The sequence below is a fragment of the Schistocerca gregaria genome, chromosome 10 (assembly GCF_023897955.1).
Source record: "Schistocerca gregaria isolate iqSchGreg1 chromosome 10, iqSchGreg1.2, whole genome shotgun sequence".
Taxonomy (NCBI): domain Eukaryota; kingdom Metazoa; phylum Arthropoda; class Insecta; order Orthoptera; family Acrididae; genus Schistocerca; species Schistocerca gregaria.
In genome coordinates, this window is record NC_064929.1 from 17,924,770 (window position 1) to 17,947,521 (window position 22,752).

Here is a 22,752-nt window from a genome sequence, read left to right on the forward strand (position 1 = left end):
CAATTTCTGTGTTTCATCAACACATTGAAGGTCCACAGATTACTGAATGCCTCCAGATGTGCATCGGAAACTACTTCTGGTCTTTCAGGGAACGATCAAAGCGTAGACTGTTTGAGACATTACTCCTATGGATGAAAGTGCTCATGGTGACTGTTGTATTCAATTTCGATGCAGTTTCTGTGTTTCATCAACACTCTGATAGTCCACAGATTACAGAATGCCTCCAGATGTGCATCGGAAACTATTACATTAACTTCCAGGGAACGATAAAGTGTAGACTGTTTGAGAGATTACTCTCATATAGGAAATTGCGCAAGTTGACTGTTGTATTCAATCCCGATGCACTTTCTGTGTTTCATCAACACTTTGAAGATCCACAGATTACAGAATGCCTCCAGAAGTGCATCGGAAACTACTTCTGGTCTTCCAGGGAACGATCAAAGCGTAGACTGTTTGAGACATTACTCCTATGGAGGAAAGTGTGCATGGTCACTGTTGTATTCAATCCTGATGCAATTTCTGTGTTTCATCAACACTCTGATAGTCCACACATTTAAGAATGCCGCCAGATGTGCATCGGAAACTACTACTGGTCTTCCAGGGAACGATCAAAGCGTAAACTGTTTGAGACATTACAACCATGGAGGAAATTGCGCATGGTGACTGTTGTATTCAATCCCAATGCAATATCTGTGTTTCATCAACACTCTGATAGACCACAGATTACAGAATGCCTCCAGATGTGCATCGGAAACTACTACTGGTCTTCCAGGGAAGGATCAAAGCGTAAACTGTTGAGACATTACTCCCATGGAGGAAAGTGAGCATGGTGACTGTTGTATTCAATCCCGATGCTATTTCTGTGTTGCATCAACACTCTGATAGTCCACACAATACAGAATGTCAGAAGATGTGCATCGGAAACCACTACTGGTCTTCCAGGGAACGATCAAAGCGTAAACTGTTTGAGACATTACACCCATGGAGGAAAGTGCGCATGGTGACTGTTGTATTCAATCCCGATGCTATTTCTGTGTTTCATCAACACTCTGATAGTCCACAGATTACAGAATGCCTCCTGATGTGCATCGGAAACTACTACTGGTCTTCCAGGGAACGACCAAAACGTAGACTGTTTGTGACATTACTCATATGGAGGAAAGTGCGCATGGTGACTGTTGTATTCAATCCCGATGCAATTTCTGTGTTTCATCAACACTTTGAAGGTCCACAGATTACAGAATGCCTCCAGATGTGCATCGGAAACTACTACTGGTCTTCCAGGGAACGATCAAAGCGTCGACTGTTTGCGACATTACTCCCATGGAGGAGAGTGGGCATGGTGACTGTAGTATTCAATCCCGATGCAATTTCTGTGTTTCATCAACACTCTGATAGTCCACAGATTACAGAATGCCTCCAGATGTGCATCGGAAACTACTACTGGTCTTCCAGGGAACGATCAAAGCGTAAACTGTTTGAGACATTACACCCATGGAGGAAAGTGCGCATGGTGACTGTTGTATTCAATCCCGATGCAATTTCTGTGTCTCATCAAGACTCTGATAGTCCACAGATTACAGAATGCCTCCAGATGTGCATCGGAAACTACTACTGGTCTTCCAGGGAACGATCAAAGCGTAAACTGTTTGAGACATTACACCAATGGAGGAAAGTGCGCATGGTGACTGTTGTATTCAATCCCAATGCAATTTCTGTGTTTCATCAACACTCTGATAGTCCACAGATTACAGAATGCCTCCAGATGTGCATCGGAAACTACTACTGGTCTTCCAGGGAACGATCAAAGCGTAGACAGTTTGAGACATTACTCCCATGGCGGAAAGTGCGCATGGTGACTGTTGTATTCAATCCCGAGGCAATTTCTGTGTTTCATAAACACTTTGAAAGTCCACACATTACAGAGCGGCTCCAGATGTGCATCGGAAACTACTACTGATCAAGCAGGGAACGATCAAAGCGTAGACTGTTTGAGACATTACTCCCATGGAGGAAAGTGTTCATGTTGACTGTTGTTTCATCAACACTCTGATAGTCCACACATTATGGAATGCCTCCAGATGTGCATCGGAATCTACTACAGGTCTTCCAGGGAACGATCAAAGTGTAGACTGATTGAGACATTACTCCCATGGAGGAAAGTGCGCATGGTGACTGTTGTATTCAATCCCGATGCAATTTTTGTGTTTCATCAACACTTTGAAGGTCCACAGATTACAGAATGCCTCCAGATGTGCATCGGAAACTACTACTGGTCTTGCAATGAACGATCAAAGCGTAGACTGTTTGAGACATTACTCCCATGGAGGAAAGTGCGCATGGTGACTGTTGTATTCAACACCGATGCAATTTCTTTGTTTCATCAACAATCTGATAGTCCACACATTACAGAATGCCCGCAGATGTGCATCGGAAACTACTACTGGTCTTCCAGGGAACGATCAAAGCGTAAACCTTTTGAGACATTACTCGCATAGCGGAAAGTGCGCATGGTGACTGTTGTATTCAATCCTGATGCAATTTCTGTGTTTCATCAACACTCTGGTAGTCCACACAATACAGAATGTCAGAAGATGTGCATCGGAAACCACTACTGGTCTTCCAGGGAACGATCAAAGCGTAAACTGTTTGAGACATTACACCCATGGAGGAAAGTGCGCATGGTGACTGTTGTATTCAATCCCGATGCTATATCTGTGTTTCATCAACACTCTGATAGTCCACAGATTACAGAATGCCTCCTGATGTGCATCGGAAACTACTACTGGTCTTCCAGGGAACGACCAAAACGTAGACTGTTTGTGACATTACTCATATGGAGGAAAGTGCGCATGGTGACTGTTGTATTCAATCCCGATGCAATTTCTGTGTTTCATCAACACTTTGAAGGTCCACAGATTACAGAATGCCTCCAGATGTGCATCGGAAACTACTACTGGTCTTCCAGGGAACGATCAAAGCGTCGACTGTTTGCGACATTACTCCCATGGAGGAGAGTGGGCATGGTGACTGTAGTATTCAATCCCGATGCAATTTCTGTGTTTCATCAACACTCTGATAGTCCACAGATTACAGAATGCCTCCAGATGTGCATCGGAAACTACTACTGGTCTTCCAGGGAACGATCAAAGCGTAAACTGTTTGAGACATTACACCCATGGAGGAAAGTGCGCATGGTGACTGTTGTATTCAATCCCGATGCAATTTCTGTGTCTCATCAAGACTCTGATAGTCCACAGATTACAGAATGCCTCCAGATGTGCATCGGAAACTACTACTGGTCTTCCAGGGAACGATCAAAGCGTAAACTGTTTGAGACATTACACCAATGGAGGAAAGTGCGCATGGTGACTGTTGTATTCAATCCCAATGCAATTTCTGTGTTTCATCAACACTCTGATAGTCCACAGATTACAGAATGCCTCCAGATGTGCATCGGAAACTACTACTGGTCTTCCAGGGAACGATCAAAGCGTAGACAGTTTGAGACATTACTCCCATGGCGGAAAGTACGCATGGTGACTGTTGTATTCAATCCCGAGGCAATTTCTGTGTTTCATCAACACTTTGAAAGTCCACACATTACAGAGCGGCTCCAGATGTGCATCGGAAACTACTACTGATCAAGCAGGGAACGATCAAAGCGTAGACTGTTTGAGACATTACTCCCATGGAGGAAAGTGTTCATGTTGACTGTTGTATTCAATCGTGATGCAATTTCTGTGTTTCGTCAACACTCTGATAGTCCACACATTATGGAATGCCTCCAGATGTGCATCGGAAACTACTACAGGTCTTCCAGGGAACGATCAAAGTGTAGACTGATTGAGACATTACTCCCATGGAGGAAAGTGCGCATGGTGACTGTTGTATTCAATCCCGATGCAATTTTTGTGTTTCATCAACACTTTGAAGGTCCACAGATTACAGAATGCCTCCAGATGTGCATCGGAAACTACTACTGGTCTTGCAATGAACGATCAAAGCGTAGACTGTTTGAGACATTACTCCCATGGAGGAAAGTGCGCATGGTGACTGTTGTATTCAACACCGATGCAATTTCTTTGTTTCATCAACAATCTGATAGTCCACACATTACAGAATGCCCACAGATGTGCATCGGAAACTACTACTGGTCTTCCAGGGAACGATCAAAGCGTAAACCTTTTGAGACATTACTCGCATAGCGGAAAGTGCGCATGGTGACTGTTGTATTCAATCCTGATGCAATTTCTGTGTTTCATCAACACTCTGGTAGTCCACACATTTCAGAATGTCAGAAGATGTGCATCGGAAACTACTACTGGTCTTCCAGGGAACGATCAAACCGTAAACTGTTTGAGACATTACTCCCATGGAGGAAAGTGAGCATGGTGACTGTTGTATTCAATCCCGATGCAATTTCTGTGTTTCATCAACACTCTGATAGTCCACAGATTACAGAATGCCTCCAGATGTGCATCGGAAACTACTACTGGGCTTCCAGGGAACGATCAAAACGTAGACTGTTTGTGACATTACTCATATGGAGGAAAGTGCGCATGGTGACTGTTGTATTCAATCCCGATGCAATTTCTGTGTTTCATCAACACATTGAAGGTCCACAGATTACTGAATGCCTCCAGATGTGCATCGGAAACTACTACTGGTCTTCCAGGGAACGATCAAGCGTAAACTGTTGGAGACATTACACATATGGAGGAATGTGCGCATGGTGACTGTTGTATTCAATCCCGATGCAATTTCTGTGTCTCATCAAGACTCTGATAGTCCACAGATTACCGAATGCCTCCAGATGTGCATCGGAAACTACTACTGGTCTTCCAGGGAACGATCAAAGCGTAAACTGTTTGAGACATTACAACCATGGAGGAAAGTGCGCATGGTGACTATTGTATTCAATCCCAATGCAATATCTGTGTTTCATCAACACTCTGATAGTCCACAGATTACAGAATGCCTCCAGATGTGCATCGAAAACTACTACTGGTCTTCCAGGGAAGGATCAAAGCGTAAACTGTTGAGATATTACTCCCATGGAGGAAAGTGCGCATGGCGACATTTGTATTCAATCCCGATCCTATTTCTGTGTTTCATCAACACTCTGATAGTCCACACAATACAGAATGTCAGAAGATGTGCATCGGAAACCACTACTGGTCTTCCAGGGAACGATCAAAGCGTAAACTGTTTGAGACATTACTCCCATGGAGGAAAGTGGGCATGGTGACTGTTGTATTCAATCCCGAAGCTATTTCTTTGTTTCATCAACTCTCTGATAGTCCACAGATTACAGAATGCCTCCAGATGTGCATCGGAAACTACTACTGGTCTTCCAGGGAACGATCAAAACGTAGACTGTTTGTGACATTACTCATATGGAGGAAAGTGCGCAAGGTGACTGTTGTATTCAATCCCGATGGAATTTCTGTGTTTCATCAACACTTTGAAGGTCCACAGATTACAGAATGCCACCATATGTGCATCGGAAACTACTACTGGTCTTCCAGGGAACGATCAAAGCGTCGACAGTTTGCGACATTACTCCCATGGAGGAGAGTGGGCATGGTGACTGTAGTGTTCAATCCCGATGCAATTTCTGTGTTTCATCAACACTCTGATAGTCCACAGATTACAGAATGCCTCCAGATGTGCATCGGAAACTACTACTAGTCTTCCAGGGAACGATCAAAGCGTAAACTGTTTGAGACATTACACCCATGGAGGAAAGTGCGCATGGTGACTGTTGTATTCAATCGCGATGCAATTTCTGTGTTTCATCAACACTCTGATAGTCCACAGATTACAGAATGCCTCTAGATGTGCATCGGAGACTATTACTGGCCTTCCAGGGAACGATCAAAGCGTAAACTGTTTGAGACACTACAACCATGGAGGAAAGTGCGCATGGTGACTGTGGTATTCAATCCCAATGCAATATCTGTGTTTCATCAACACTCTGATAGTCCACAGATTACAGAATGCCTCCAGATGTGCATCGGAAACTACTACTGGTCTTCCAGGGAACGATCAAAGCGTAAACTGTTGAGACATTCATCCCATGGAGGAAAGTGCGCATGGTGACTGTTGTATTCAATCCCGACGCTATTTCTGTGTTTCATCAACTCTCTGATAGTCCACACAATACAGAATGTCAGAAGATGTGCATCGGAAACCACTACTGGTCTTCCAGGGAACGACCAAATCGTAAACTGATTGAGACATTACTCTCATGGAGGAAAGTGCGCATGGTGACTGTTGTATTCAATCCCGATGCTATTTCTGTGTTTCATCAACACTCTGATAGTCCAAAGATTACAGAATGCCTCCAGATGTGCATCGGAAACCACTACTGGTCTTCCAGGGAACGATCAAAACGTAGACGGTTTGTGACAAACCTCATATGGAGGAAAGTGCGCATGGTGACTGTTGTATTCAATCCCGATGCAATTTCTGTGTTTCATCAACACTTTGAAGGTCCACAGATTACAGAATGCCTCCAGATGTGCATCGGAAACTACTACTGGTCTTCCAGGGAACGATCAAACCGTCGACTGTTTGCGACATTACTCCCATGGAGGAGAGTGGGCATGGTGACTGTAGTATTCAATCACGATGTAATTTCTGTGTTTCATCAACACTCTGATAGTCCACAGATTACAGAATGCCTCCAGATGTGCATCGGAAACTACTACTGGTCTTCCAGGGAACGATCAAAGCGTAAACTGTTTTAGACATTACACCCATGGAGGAAAGTGCGCATGGTGTCTGTTGTATTCAATCCCGATGCAATTTCTGTGTCTCATCAAGACTCTGATAGTCCACAGATTACAGAATGCCTCCAGATGTGCATCGGAAACTACTACTGGTCTTCCTGGGAACGATCAAAGCGTAAACTGTTTGGACATTACAACCATGGAGGAAAGTGCGCATAGTGACTGTTGTATTCAATCCCAATGCAATATCTGTGTTTCATCAACACTCTGATAGTCCACAGATTACAGAATGCCTCCAGATGTGCATCGGAAACTACTACTGGTCCTCCAGGGAACGATCAAAGCGTAGACAGTTTGAGACATTACTCCCATGGAGGAAAGTGCGCATGGTGACTGTTGTATTCAATCCCGAGGCAATTTCTGTGTTTTATCAACACTTTGAAAGTCCACACATTACAGAACGCCTCCAGATGTGCATCGGAAACTACTACTGGTCAAGCAGGGAACGATCAAAGCGTAGACTGTTTGAGACATTACTCCCATGGAGGAAAGTGCGCATGGTGACTGTTGTATTCAATCCCAATGCAATATCTGTGTTTCATCAACACTCTGATTGTCCACACATTACAGAATGCCCCCATATGTGCATCGGAAACTACTACAGGTCTTCCAGGAAACGATCAAAGCGTATACTGATTGAGACATTACTCCCATGGAGGAAAGTGCGCATGGTGACTGTTGTATTCAATCCCGATGCAATTTCTGTGTTTCATCAACACTTTGAAGCTCCACAGATTACAGAATGCCTCTAGATGTACATCGGAAACTACTACTGGTCTTGCAATGAACGATCGAAGCGTAGACTGTTTGAGACATTACAACCTAGGAGGAATGTGCGCGTGGTGACTGTTGTATTCAATCCCGATGCAATTTCTGTGTTTCATCAACACTCTGATAGTCCATAGATTACAAAATGCCTCCAGATGTGCATCGGAAACTAATACAGGTCTTCGAGGGAACGATCAAAGCGTAGACTGTTTGAGACATTACTCCTATGTTGGAAAGTGCGCATGGTGACTGTTGTATTCAATCGCGATGCAATTCCTATGTTTCATCAACACTTTGAAGGTCCACAGATTACAGAATGCCTCCAGATGTGCATCGGAAACTACTACTGGTCTTCCAGGGAACGCTCAGAGCGTAGACTGTTTGAGACATTACTCACATGGAGGAAAGCGCGCAAGGTGGCTGTTGAATTCAATCCCGATGCAATTTCTGTGATTCATCAACACTTTGAAGGTCGACAGGTTACAGAATGCCTCCAGATGTGAATCGGAAACTACTACTGGTCTTCCAGGGAACGATCAAACGTAGACACTTTGAGACATCACTCCCATGGAGGAAAGTGCGCATGGTAACTGTTGTATTCTATACCAATATAATTTCTGTGTTTCATCAGCACTTTGAAGATCCACAGATTACAGAATGCCTCCAGAAGTGCATCGGAAACTACTTCTGGTCTTCCAGGGAACGATCAAAGCGAAGACTGTTTGAGACATTACTCCTATGGAGGAAAGTGCTCATGGTGACTGTTGTATTCAATCTCGATGCAGTTTCTGTGTTTCATCAACACTCTGATAGTCCACAGATTACAGAATGCCTCCAGATGTGCATCGGAAACTATTACATTAACTTCCAGGGAACGATAAAGCGTAGACTGTTTGAGAGATTACTCTCATGGAGAAATTGCGCATGGTGACTGTTGTATTCAATCCCGAAGCAATTTCTGTGTTTCATCAACACTCTGATAGTCCACACAATACAGAATGTCAGAAGATGTGCATTGGAAACCACTACTGGTCTTCCAGGGAACGATCAAAGCGTAAACTGTTTGAGACATTACTCACATGGAGGAAAGTGCTCATGGTGACTGTTGTATTCAATCCCGATGCAGTTTCTGTGTTTCATCAACACTCAGATAATTCACAGATTACAGAATGCCTCCAGATGTGCATCGGAAACTATTACATTGACTTCCAGGGAACGAACAAAGAGTAGACTGTTTGAGACATTACTCCCATGGAGGAAATTGCGCATGGAGACTGTTGTATTCAATCCCGATGCAATTTCTGTGTTTCATCAACACTCAGATAGTCCACAGATTACAGAATGGCTCCAGATGTGCATCGGAAACTACTACTAGTCTTCCAGGGAACGATCAAATCGTAGACTGTTTGCGACATTACTCCCATGGAGGAAAGTGGGCATGGTGACTGTTGTAATCAATCCCGATGCACTTTCTGTGTTTCATCAACACTTTGAAGGTCCACAGATTACAGAATGCCTCCAGATGTGCATCAGAAACTACTACTGGTGTTCCAGGGTATGATGAAAACTTAGACTGTTTGATACATTACTCCCATGGAGGAAAATCCGAATGATGACTGTTGTATCCAATCCCGAGGCATTTTCTGTTTTTCATCAACACTTTGAAGGTCCACAGATTACAGAATGCCTCCAGATGTGCATCGGAAACTACTACTGGTCTTCCAGGGAACGATCAAACCGTAGACTGTTTGAGATATTACTCCCATGGAGGAAAGTGCGCATGGTGACTGTTGTATTCAATCCCGAGGCTAGTTCTGTGTTTCATCAACACTCTGATAGTCCACAGATTACAAAATCCTCCAGATGTGCATCGTAAACTATTACATTAACTTCCAGTAAACGATAAAGCGTAGACTGTTTGAGAGATTACTCTCATGGAGGAAATTGCGCATGGTGACTGTTGTATTCAATCCCGAAGCAATTTCTGTGTTTCATCAACACTCTGATAGTCCATACAATACAGAGTGTCAGAAGATGTTCATCGGAAACCACTACTGGTCTTCCAGGGAACGATTAAAGCGTAAACTGTTTGAGACATTACTCCTGTGGAGGAAAGTGCTCATGGTGACTGTTGTATTCAATCCCGATGCAGTTTCTGTGTTTCATCAACACTCAGATAATTAACAGATTACAGAATGCCTCCAGATGTGCATCGGAAACTATTACATTGACTTCCAGGGAACGAACAAAGAGTAGACTGTTTGAGACATTACTCCCATGGAGGAAAGTGGGCATGGAGACTGTTGTATTCAATCCGGATTCAATTTCTGTGTTTCATCAACACTCTGATAGTCCACAGATTACAGAATGCCTCCAGATGTGCATCGGAAACTACTACTGGTCTTCCAGGGAACGATCAAAGCGTAAACTGTTTGAGACATTACACCAATGGAGGAAAGTGCGCATGGTGACTGTTGTATTCAATCCCGATGCAATTTCTGTGTATCATCAACACTCTGATAGTCCACAGATTACAGAATGCCTCCAGATGTGCATCGGAAACTATTACATTGACTTCCAGGGAACGAACAAAGAGTAGACTGTTTGAGACATTACTCCCATGGAGGAAAGTGGGCATGGAGACTGTTGTATTCAATCCCGATGCAATTTCTGTGTTTCATCAACACTCTGATAGTCCACAGATTACAGAAAGCCTCCAGATGTGCATCGGAAACTATTACTGGTCTTCCAGGGAACGATCAAAGCGTAAACTGTTTGAGACATTACTCCTATGGAGGAAAGTGCTCATGGTGACTGTTGTATTCAATCCCGATGCAGTTTCTGTGTTTCATCAACACTCAGATAGTCCACAGATTACAGAATGCCTCCAGATGTGCATCGGAAACTACTACTGGTCTTCCAGGGAACGATCAAAGCGTAAACTGTTTTAGACATTACACCCATGGAGGAAAGTGCGCATGGTGTCTGTTGTATTCAATCCCGATGCAATTTCTGTGTCTCATCAAGACTCTGATAGTCCACAGATTACAGAATGCCTCCAGATGTGCATCGGAAACTACTACTGGTCTTCCTGGGAACGATCAAAGCGTAAACTGTTTGGACATTACAACCATGGAGGAAAGTGCGCATGGTGACTGTTGTATTCAATCCCAATGCAATATCTGTGTTTCATCAACACTCTGGTAGTCCACAGATTACAGAATGCCTCCAGATGTGCATCGGAATCTACTACTGGTCTTCCAGGGAACGATCAAAGCGTAGACAATTTGAGACATTACTCCCATGGAAGAAAGTGCGCATGGTGACTGTTGTATTCAATCCCGATGCAATTTCTGTGTTTCATCAACACTCAGATAGTCCACAGATTACAGAATGGCTCCAGATGTGCATCGGAAACTACTACTGGTCTTCCAGGGAACGATCAAACCGTCGACTGTTTGCGACATTACTCCCATGGAGGAGAGTGGGCATGGTGACTGTAGTATTCAATCACGATGTAATTTCTGTGTTTCATCAACACTCTGATAGTCCACAGATTACAGAATGCCTCCAGATGTGCATCGGAAACTACTACTGGTCTTCCTGGGAACGATCAAAGCGTAAACTGTTTGGACATTACAACCATGGAGGAAAGTGCGCATGGTGACTGTTGTATTCAATCCCAATGCAATATCTGTGTTTCATCAACACTCTGATAGTCCACAGATTACAGAATGCCTCCAAATGTGCATCAGAAACTACTACTGGTCTTCCAGGGAACGATCAAAGCGTAGACAGTTTGAGACATTACTCCCATGGAGGAAAGTGCGCATGGTGACTGTTGTATTCAATCCCGAGGCAATTTCTGTGTTTTATCAACACTTTGAAAGTCCACACATTACAGAACGCCTCCAGATGTGCATCGGAAACTACTACTGGTCAAGCAGGGAACGATCAAAGCGTAGACTGTTTGAGACATTACTCCCATGGAGGAAAGTGCGCATGGTGACTGTTGTATTCAATCCCAATGCAATATCTGTGTTTCATCAACACTCTGATTGTCCACACATTACAGAATGCCCCCATATGTGCACCGGAAACTACTACAGGTCTTCCAGGAAACGATCAATGCGTATACTGATTGAGACATTACTCCTATGGAGGAAAGTGCGCATGGTGACTGTTGTATTCAATCCCGATGCAATTTCTGTGTTTCATCAACACTTTGAAGCTCCACAGATTACAGAATGCCTCTAGATGTACATCGGAAACTACTACTGGTCTTGCAATGAACGATCAAAGCGTAGACTGTTTGAGACATTACAACCTAGGAGGAATGTGCGCGTGGTGACTGTTGTATTCAATCAAGATGCAATTTCTGTGTCTCATCAAGACTCTGATAGTCCACAGATTACCGAATGCCTCCAGATGTGCATCGGAAACTACTACTGGTCTTCCAGAGAACGATCGAAGCGTAAACTGTTTGAGACATTACAACCATGGAGGAAAGTGCGCATGGTGACTGTTGTATTCAATCACGATGCTATTTCTGTGTTTCATCAACACTTTGAAGGTACACAGATTACAGAATGCCTCCTGATGTGCATCGGAAACTACTACTGGTCTTCCAGGGAACGATCAAAGCGTAGACAGTTTGAGACATTACTCCCACGGAGGAAAGTGCGCACGGTGACTGTTGTATTCCACCCCGATGCAATTTCTGTGATTCATCAAAACTTTGAAAGTCCACAGATTACAGAATGCCTCCAGATGTGCATCAGAAACTACTACTGGTGTTCCAGGGTACGATCAAAACTTAGACAGATTGATACATTACTCCCATGAAGGAAAATCCGAATGATGACTGTTGTATCCAATCCCGAGGCATTTTCTGTTTTTCATCAACACCTTGTAGGTCCACAGATTACAGAATGCCTCCAGATGTGCATCGGAAACTACTACTGGTCTTCCAGGGAACGATAAAACCGTAGACTGTTTGAGGTATTACTCCCATGGAGGAAAGTGCGCATGGTGACTGTTGTATTCAATCCCGATGCAATTTCTGTGTTTCATCAACACTCTGATAGTCCATAGATTACAAAATGCCTCCAGATGTGCATTGGAAACTAATACAGGTCTTCGAGGGAACGATCAAAGCGTAGACTGTTTGAGACATTACTCCCATGTTGGAAAGTGCGCATGGTGACTGTTGTATTCAATCGCGATGCAATTCCTATGTTTCATCAACACTTTGAAGGTCCACAGATTACAGAATGCCTCCAGATGTGCATCGGAAACTACTACTGGTCTTCCAGGGAACGCTCAGAGCGTAGACTGTTTGAGACATTACTCACATGGAGGAAACTGCGCAAGGTGGCTGTTGAATTCAATCCCGATGCAATTTCTGTGTTTCATCAACACTTTGAAGGTCGACAGGTTACAGAATGCCTCCATTTGTGAATCGGAAACTACTACTGGTCTTCCAGGGAACGATCAAAACGTAGACACTTTGAGACATCACTCCCATGGAGGAAAGTGCGCATGGTAACTGTTGTATTCTATACCGATATAATTTCTGTGTTTCATCAGCACTTTGAAGATCCACAGATTACAGAATGCCTCCAGAAGTGCATCGGAAACTACTTCTGGTATTCCAGGGAACGATCAAAGCGAAGACTGTTTGAGACATTACAACCATGGAGGAAAGTGCGCATGGTGACTGTTGTATTCAATCCCAATGCAATATCTGTGTTTCATTAACACTCTGATAGTCCACAGATTACAGAATGCCTCCAGATGTGCATCGGAAACTACTACTGGTCTTCCAGGGAACGATCAAAGCGTAAACTGATGAGACATTACACCAATGGAGGAAAGTGCGCATGGTGACTGTTGTATTCAATCCCGATGCAATTTCTGTGTTTCATCAACACTCTGATAGTCCACAGATTACAGAATGCCTCCAGATGTGCATCGGAAAATACTACTGGTCTTCCAGGGAACGATCAAAGCGTAGACTGTTTGAGACATTACTCACATTGAGGATAGTGCGCATGGTGACAGTTGCATTCAATCCCGATGCAATTTCTGTGTTTCATCAACACTTTGAAGGTACACAGATTACAGAATGCCTCCAGATGTGCATCGGAAACTACTACTGGTCTTCCAGGGAACGATCAAAGCGTAAACTGTTTGAGACATTACCTCAATGGAGGAAAGTGCGCATGGTGACTGTTGTATTCAATCCCGATGCAATTTCTGTGTTTCATCAAGACTCATATAGTCCACAGATTACAGAATACCTCCAGATGTGCATCGGAAACTACTACTGGTCTTCCAGGGAACGATCAAAACGTAGACAGATTGAGACATCACTCCCATGGAGGAAAGTGCGCATGGGTACTTTTGTATTCTATACCGATATAATATCTGTGTTTCATCAACACTTTGAAGATCCACAGATTACAGAATGCCTCCAGAAGTGCATCGGAAACTACTTCTGGTCTTCCAGGGAACGATCAAAGCGTAGACTGTTTGAGACATTACTCCTATGGAGGAAAGTGCTCATGGTGACTGTTGTATTCAATCTCGATGCAGTTTCTGTGTTTCATCAACACTCTGATAGTCCACAGATTACAGAATGCCTCCAGATGTGCATCGGAAACTATTACATTAACTTCCAGGGAACGATAAAGCGTAGACAGTTTGAGAGATTACTCTCATGGATAAATTGCGCATGGTGACTGTTGTATTCAATCCCGATGCAATTTCTGTGTTTCATCAACACTCTGATAGTCCACAGATTACAGAATGCCTCCAGATGTGCATCGGAAACTACTACTGGTCTTCCAGGGAACGATCAAAGCGTAAACTGTTTGAGACATTACTCCCATGGAGAAAAGCCTGCATGGTGCCTGTTGTATACAATCGCGATTTACTTTCTGTGTTTCATCAACACTTTGAAGATCCACAGGTTACAGAATGCCTCCAGAAGTGCATCGGAAACTACTTCTGGTATTCCTGGGAACGATCAAAGCGTAGACTGTTTGAGACATTACTCCTATGGAGGAAAGTGCTCATGGTGACTGTTGTATTCAATCCCGATGCAGTTTCTGTGTTTCATCAACACTCAGATAATTCACAGATTACAGAATGCCTCCAGATGTGCATCGGAAACTATTACATTGACTTCCAGGGAACGAACAAAGAGTAGACTGTTTGAGACATTACTCCCATGGAGGAAATTGCGCATGGAGACTGTTGTATTCAATCCCGATGCAATTTCTGTGTTTCATCAACACTCAGATAGTCCACAGATTACAGAATGGCTCCAGATGTGCATCGGAAACTACTACTAGTCTTCCAGGGAACGATCAAATCGTAGACTGTTTGCGACATTACTCCCATGGAGGAAAGTGGGCATGGTGACTGTTGTAATCAATCCCGATGCACTTTCTGTGTTTCATCAACACTTTGAAGGTCCACAGATTACAGAATGCCTCCAGATGTGCATCAGAAACTACTACTGGTGTTCCAGGGTATGATGAAAACTTAGACTGTTTGATACATTACTCCCATGGAGGAAAATCCGAATGATGACTGTTGTATCCAATCCCGAGGCATTTTCTGTTTTTCATCAACACTTTGAAGGTCCACAGATTACAGAATGCCTCCAGATGTGCATCGGAAACTACTACTGGTCTTCCAGGGAACGATCAAACCGTAGACTGTTTGAGATATTACTCCCATGGAGGAAAGTGCGCATGGTGACTGTTGTATTCAATCCCGAGGCTAGTTCTGTGTTTCATCAACACTCTGATAGTCCACAGATTACAAAATCCTCCAGATGTGCATCGTAAACTATTACATTAACTTCCAGTAAACGATAAAGCGTAGACTGTTTGAGAGATTACTCTCATGGAGGAAATTGCGCATGGTGACTGTTGTATTCAATCCCGAAGCAATTTCTGTGTTTCATCAACACTCTGATAGTCCATACAATACAGAGTGTCAGAAGATGTTCATCGGAAACCACTACTGGTCTTCCAGGGAACGATTAAAGCGTAAACTGTTTGAGACATTACTCCTGTGGAGGAAAGTGCTCATGGTGACTGTTGTATTCAATCCCGATGCAGTTTCTGTGTTTCATCAACACTCAGATAATTAACAGATTACAGAATGCCTCCAGATGTGCATCGGAAACTATTACATTGACTTCCAGGGAACGAACAAAGAGTAGACTGTTTGAGACATTACTCCCATGGAGAAAAGTGGGCATGGAGACTGTTGTATTCAATCCGGATTCAATTTCTGTGTTTCATCAACACTCTGATAGTCCACAGATTACAGAATGCCTCCAGATGTGCATCGGAAACTACTACTGGTCTTCCAGGGAACGATCAAAGCGTAAACTGTTTGAGACATTACACCAATGGAGGAAAGTGCGCATGGTGACTGTTGTATTCAATCCCGATGCAATTTCTGTGTATCATCAACACTCTGATAGTCCACAGATTACAGAATGCCTCCAGATGTGCATCGGAAACTATTACATTGACTTCCAGGGAACGAACAAAGAGTAGACTGTTTGAGACATTACTCCCATGGAGGAAAGTGGGCATGGAGACTGTTGTATTCAATCCCGATGCAATTTCTGTGTTTCATCAACACTCTGATAGTCCACAGATTACAGAAAGCCTCCAGATGTGCATCGGAAACTATTACTGGTCTTCCAGGGAACGATCAAAGCGTAAACTGTTTGAGACATTACTCCTATGGAGGAAAGTGCTCATGGTGACTGTTGTATTCAATCCCGATGCAGTTTCTGTGTTTCATCAACACTCAGATAGTCCACAGATTACAGAATGCCTCCAGATGTGCATCGGAAACTACTACTGGTCTTCCAGGGAACGATCAAAGCGTAAACTGTTTTAGACATTACACCCATGGAGGAAAGTGCGCATGGTGTCTGTTGTATTCAATCCCGATGCAATTTCTGTGTCTCATCAAGACTCTGATAGTCCACAGATTACAGAATGCCTCCAGATGTGCATCGGAAACTACTACTGGTCTTCCTGGGAACGATCAAAGCGTAAACTGTTTGGACATTACAACCATGGAGGAAAGTGCGCATGGTGACTGTTGTATTCAATCCCAATGCAATATCTGTGTTTCATCAACACTCTGGTAGTCCACAGATTACAGAATGCCTCCAGATGTGCATCGGAATCTACTACTGGTCTTCCAGGGAACGATCAAAGCGTAGACAATTTGAGACATTACTCCCATGGAAGAAAGTGCGCATGGTGACTGTTGTATTCAATCCCGATGCAATTTCTGTGTTTCATCAACACTCAGATAGTCCACAGATTACAGAATGGCTCCAGATGTGCATCGGAAACTACTACTGGTCTTCCAGGGAACGATCAAACCGTCGACTGTTTGCGACATTACTCCCATGGAGGAGAGTGGGCATGGTGACTGTAGTATTCAATCACGATGTAATTTCTGTGTTTCATCAACACTCTGATAGTCCACAGATTACAGAATGCCTCCAGATGTGCATCGGAAACTACTACTGGTCTTCCTGGGAACGATCAAAGCGTAAACTGTTTGGACATTACAACCATGGAGGAAAGTGCGCATGGTGACTGTTGTATTCAATCCCAATGCAATATCTGTGTTTCATCAACACTCTGATAGTCCACAGATTACAGAATGCCTCCAAATGTGCATCAGAAACTACTACTGGTCTTCCAGGGAACGATCAAAGCGTAGACAGTTTGAGACATTACTCCCATGGAGGAAAGTGCGCATGGTGACTGTTGTATTCATTCCCGAGGCAATTTCTGTGTTTTATCAACACTTTGAAAGTCCACACATTACAGAACGCCTCCAGATGTGCATCGGAAACTACTACTGGTCAAGCAGGGAACGATCAAAGCGTAGACTGTTTGAGACATTACTCCCATGGAGGAAAGTGCGCATGGTGACTGTTGTATTCAATCCCAATGCAATATCTGTGTTTCATCAACACTCTGATTGTCCACACATTACAGAATGCCCCCATATGTGCACCGGAAACTACTACAGGTCTTCCAGGAAACGATCAATGCGTATACTGATTGAGACATTACTCCTATGGAGGAAAGTGCGCATGGTGACTGTTGTATTCAATCCCGATGCAATTTCTGTGTTTCATCAAAACTTTGAAGCTCCACAGATTACAGAATGCCTCTAGATGTACATCGGAAACTACTACTGGTCTTGCAATGAACGATCAAAGCGTAGACTGTTTGAGACATTACAACCTAGGAGGAATGTGCGCGTGGTGACTGTTGTATTCAATCCCGATGCAATTTCTGTGTCTCATCAAGACTCTGATAGTCCACAGATTACCGAATGCCTCCAGATGTGCATCGGAAACTACTACTGGTCTTCCAGAGAACGATCGAAGCGTAAACTGTTTGAGACATTACAACCATGGAGGAAAGTGCGCATGGTGACTGTTGTATTCAATCACGATGCTATTTCTGTGTTTCATCAACACTTTGAAGGTACACAGATTACAGAATGCCTCCTGATGTGCATCGGAAACTACTACTGGTCTTCCAGGGAACGATCAAAGCGTAGACAGTTTGAGACATTACTCCCACGGAGGAAAGTGCGCACGGTGACTGTTGTATTCCACCCCGATGCAATTTCTGTGATTCATCAACACTTTGAAAGTCCACAGATTACAGAATGCCTCCAGATGTGCATCAGAAACTACTACTGGTGTTCCAGGGTACGATCAAAACTTAGACAGATTGATACATTACTCCCATGAAGGAAAATCCGAATGATGACTGTTGTATCCAATCCCGAGGCATTTTCTGTTTTTCATCAACACCTTGAAGGTCCACAGATTACAGAATGCCTCCAGATGTGCATCGGAAACTACTACTGGTCTTCCAGGGAACGATAAAACCGTAGACTGTTTGAGGTATTACTCCCATGGAGGAAAGTGCGCATGGTGACTGTTGTATTCAATCCCGATGCAATTTCTGTGTTTCATCAACACTCTGATAGTCCATAGATTACAAAATGCCTCCAGATGTGCATTGGAAACTAATACAGGTCTTCGAGGGAACGATCAAAGCGTAGACTGTTTGAGACATTACTCCCATGTTGGAAAGTGCGCATGGTGACTGTTGTATTCAATCGCGATGCAATTCCTATGTTTCATCAACACTTTGAAGGTCCACAGATTACAGAATGCCTCCAGATGTGCATCGGAAACTACTACTGGTCTTCCAGGGAACGCTCAGAGCGTAGACTGTTTGAGACATTACTCACATGGAGGAAACTGCGCAAGGTGGCTGTTGAATTCAATCCCGATGCAATTTCTGTGTTTCATCAACACTTTGAAGGTCGACAGGTTACAGAATGCCTCCATTTGTGAACCGGAAACTACTACTGGTCTTCCAGGGAACGATCAAAACGTAGACACTTTGAGACATCACTCCCATGGAGGAAAGTGCGCATGGTAACTGTTGTATTCTATACCGATATAATTTCTGTGTTTCATCAGCATTTTGAAGATCCACAGATTACAGAATGCCTCCAGAAGTGCATCGGAAACTACTTCTGGTATTCCAGGGAACGATCAAAGCGAAGACTGTTTGAGACATTACAACCATGGAGGAAAGTGCGCATGGTGACTGTTGTATTCAATCCCAATGCAATATCTGTGTTTCATTAACACTCTGATAGTCCACAGATTACAGAATGCCTCCAGATGTGCATCGGAAACTACTACTGGTCTTCCAGGGAACGATCAAAGCGTAAACTGATGAGACATTACACCAATGGAGGAAAGTGCGCATGGTGACTGTTGTATTCAATCCCGATGCAATTTCTGTGTTTCATCAACACTCTGATAGTCCACAGATTACAGAATGCCTCCAGATGTGCATCGGAAATTACTACTGGTCTTCCAGGGAACGATCAAAGCGTAGACTGTTTGAGACATTACTCACATTGAGGATAGTGCGCATGGTGACAGTTGCATTCAATCCCGATGCAATTTCTGTGTTTCATCAACACTTTGAAGGTACACAGATTACAGAATGCCTCCAGATGTGCATCGGAAACTACTACTGGTCTTCCAGGGAACGATCAAAGCGTAAACTGTTTGAGACATTACCTCAATGGAGGAAAGTGCGCATGGTGACTGTTGTATTCAATCCCGATGCAATTTCTGTGTTTCATCAAGACTCATATAGTCCACAGATTACAGAATACCTCCAGATGTGCATCGGAAACTACTACTGGTCTTCCAGGGAACGATCAAAACGTAGACAGATTGAGACATCACTCCCATGGACGAAAGTGCGCATGGGTACTTTTGTATTCTATACCGATATAATATCTGTGTTTCATCAACACTTTGAAGATCCACAGATTACAGAATGCCTCCAGAAGTGCATCGGAAACTACTTCTGGTCTTCCAGGGAACGATCAAAGCGTAGACTGTTTGAGACATTACTCCTATGGAGGAAAGTGCTCATGGTGACTGTTGTATTCAATCTCGATGCAGTTTCTGTGTTTCATCAACACTCTGATAGTCCACAGATTACAGAATGCCTCCAGATGTGCATCGGAAACTATTACATTAACTTCCAGGGAACGATAAAGCGTAGACAGTTTGAGAGATTACTCTCATGGATAAATTGCGCATGGTGACTGTTGTATTCAATCCCGATGCAATTTCTGTGTTTCATCAACACTCTGATAGTCCACAGATTACAGAATGCCTCCAGATGTGCATCGGAAACTACTACTGGTCTTCCAGGGAACGATCAAAGCGTAAACTGTTTGAGACATTACTCCCATGGAGAAAAGCCTGCATGGTGCCTGTTATATACAATCGCGATTTACTTTCTGTGTTTCATCAACACTTTGAAGATCCACAGGTTACAGAATGCCTCCAGATGTGCATCGGAAACTACTACTGGTCTTCCAGGGAACGATCAAAGCGTAAACTGTTTGAGACATTACTCCCATGGAGAAAAGCCTGCATGGTGCCTGTTGTATACAATCGCGATTTACTTTCTGTGTTTCATCAACACTTTGAAGGTCCACAGATTACAGAATGCCTCCAGATGTGCATCGGAAACTACTACTGGTCTTCCAGGGAACGATAAAACCGTAGACTGTTTGAGGTATTACTCCCATGGAGGAAAGTGCGCATGGTGACTGTTGTATTCAATCCCGAGGCAATTTCTGTGTTTCATCAACACTCTGATAGTCCATAGATTACAAAATGCCTCCAGATGTGCATCGGAAACTAATACAGGTCTAAGAGGGAACGATCAAAGCGTAGACTGTTTGAGACATTACTCCCATGTTGGAAAGTGCGCATGGTGACTGTTGTATTCAATCGCGATGCAATTCCTATGTTTCATCAACACTTTGAAGGTCCACAGATTACAGAATGCCTCCAGATGTGCATCGGAAACTACTACTGGTCTTCCAGGGAACGCTCAGAGCGTAGACTGTTTGAGACATTACTCACATGGAGGAAACTGCGCAAGGTGGCTGTTGAATTCAATCCCGATGCAATTTCTGTGTTTCATCAACACTTTGAAAGTCGACAGGTTACAGAATGCCTCCAGGTGTGAATCGGAAACTACTACTGGTCTTCCAGTGAACGATCAAAACGTAGACAATTTGAGACATCACTCCCATGGAGGAAAGTGCGCATGGTAACTGTTGTATTCTATACCGATATAATTTCTGTGTTTCATCAGCACTTTGAAGATCCACAGATTACAGAATGCCTCCAGAAGTGCATCGGAAACTACTTCTGGTATTCCAGGGAACGATCAAAGCGAAGACTGTTTGAGACATTACAACCATGGAGGAAAGTGCGCATGGTGACTGTTGTATTCAATCCCAATGCAATATCTGTGTTTCATTAACACTCTGATAGTCCACAGATTACAGAATGCCTCCAGATGTGCATCGGAAACTACTACTGGTCTTCCAGGGAACGATCAAAGCGTAAACTGATGAGACATTACACCAATGGAGGAAAGTGCGCATGGTGACTGTTGTATTCAATCCCGATGCAATTTCTGTGTTTCATCAACACTCTGATAGTCCACAGATTACAGAATGCCTCCAGATGTGCATCGGAAATTACTACTGGTCTTCCAGGGAACGATCAAAGCGTAGACTGTTTGAGACATTACTCACATTGAGGATAGTGCGCATGGTGACAGTTGCATTCAATCCCGATGCAATTTCTGTGTTTCATCAACACTTTGAAGGTACACAGATTACAGAATGCCTCCAGATGTGCATCGGAAACTACTACTGGTCTTCCAGGGAACGATCAAAGCGTAAACTGTTTGAGACATTACCTCAATGGAGGAAAATGCGCATGGTGACTGTTGTATTCAATCCCGATGCAATATCTGTGTTTCATCAAGACTCATATAGTCAGCAGATTACAGAATGCCTCCAGATGTGCATCGGAAACTACTACTGGTCTTCCAGGGAACGATCAAAACGTAGACAGATTGAGACATCACTCCCATGGAGGAAAGTGCGCATGGGTACTTTTGTATTCTATACCGATATAATATCTGTGTTTCATCAACACTTTGAAGATCCACAGATTACAGAATGCCTCCAGAAGTGCATCGGAAACTACTTCTGGTCTTCCAGGGAACGATCAAAGCGTAGACTGTTTGAGACATTACTCCTATGGAGGAAAGTGCTCATGGTGACTGTTGTATTCAATCTCGATGCAGTTTCTGTGTTTCATCAACACTCTGATAGTCCACAGATTACAGAATGCCTCCAGATGTGCATCGGAAACTATTACATTAACTTCCAGGGAACGATAAAGCGTAGACAGTTTGAGAGATTACTCTCATGGAGGAAATTGCGCATGGTGACTGTTGTATTCAATCCCGATGCAATTTCTGTGTTTCATCAACACTCTGATAGTCCACAGATTACAGAATGCCTCCAGATGTGCATCGGAAACTACTACTGGTCTTCCAGGGAACGATCAAAGCGTAAACTGTTTGAGACATTACTCCCATGGAGAAAAGCCTGCATGGTGCCTGTTGTATACAATCGCGATTTACTTTCTGTGTTTCATCAACACTTTGAAGATCCACAGGTTACAGAA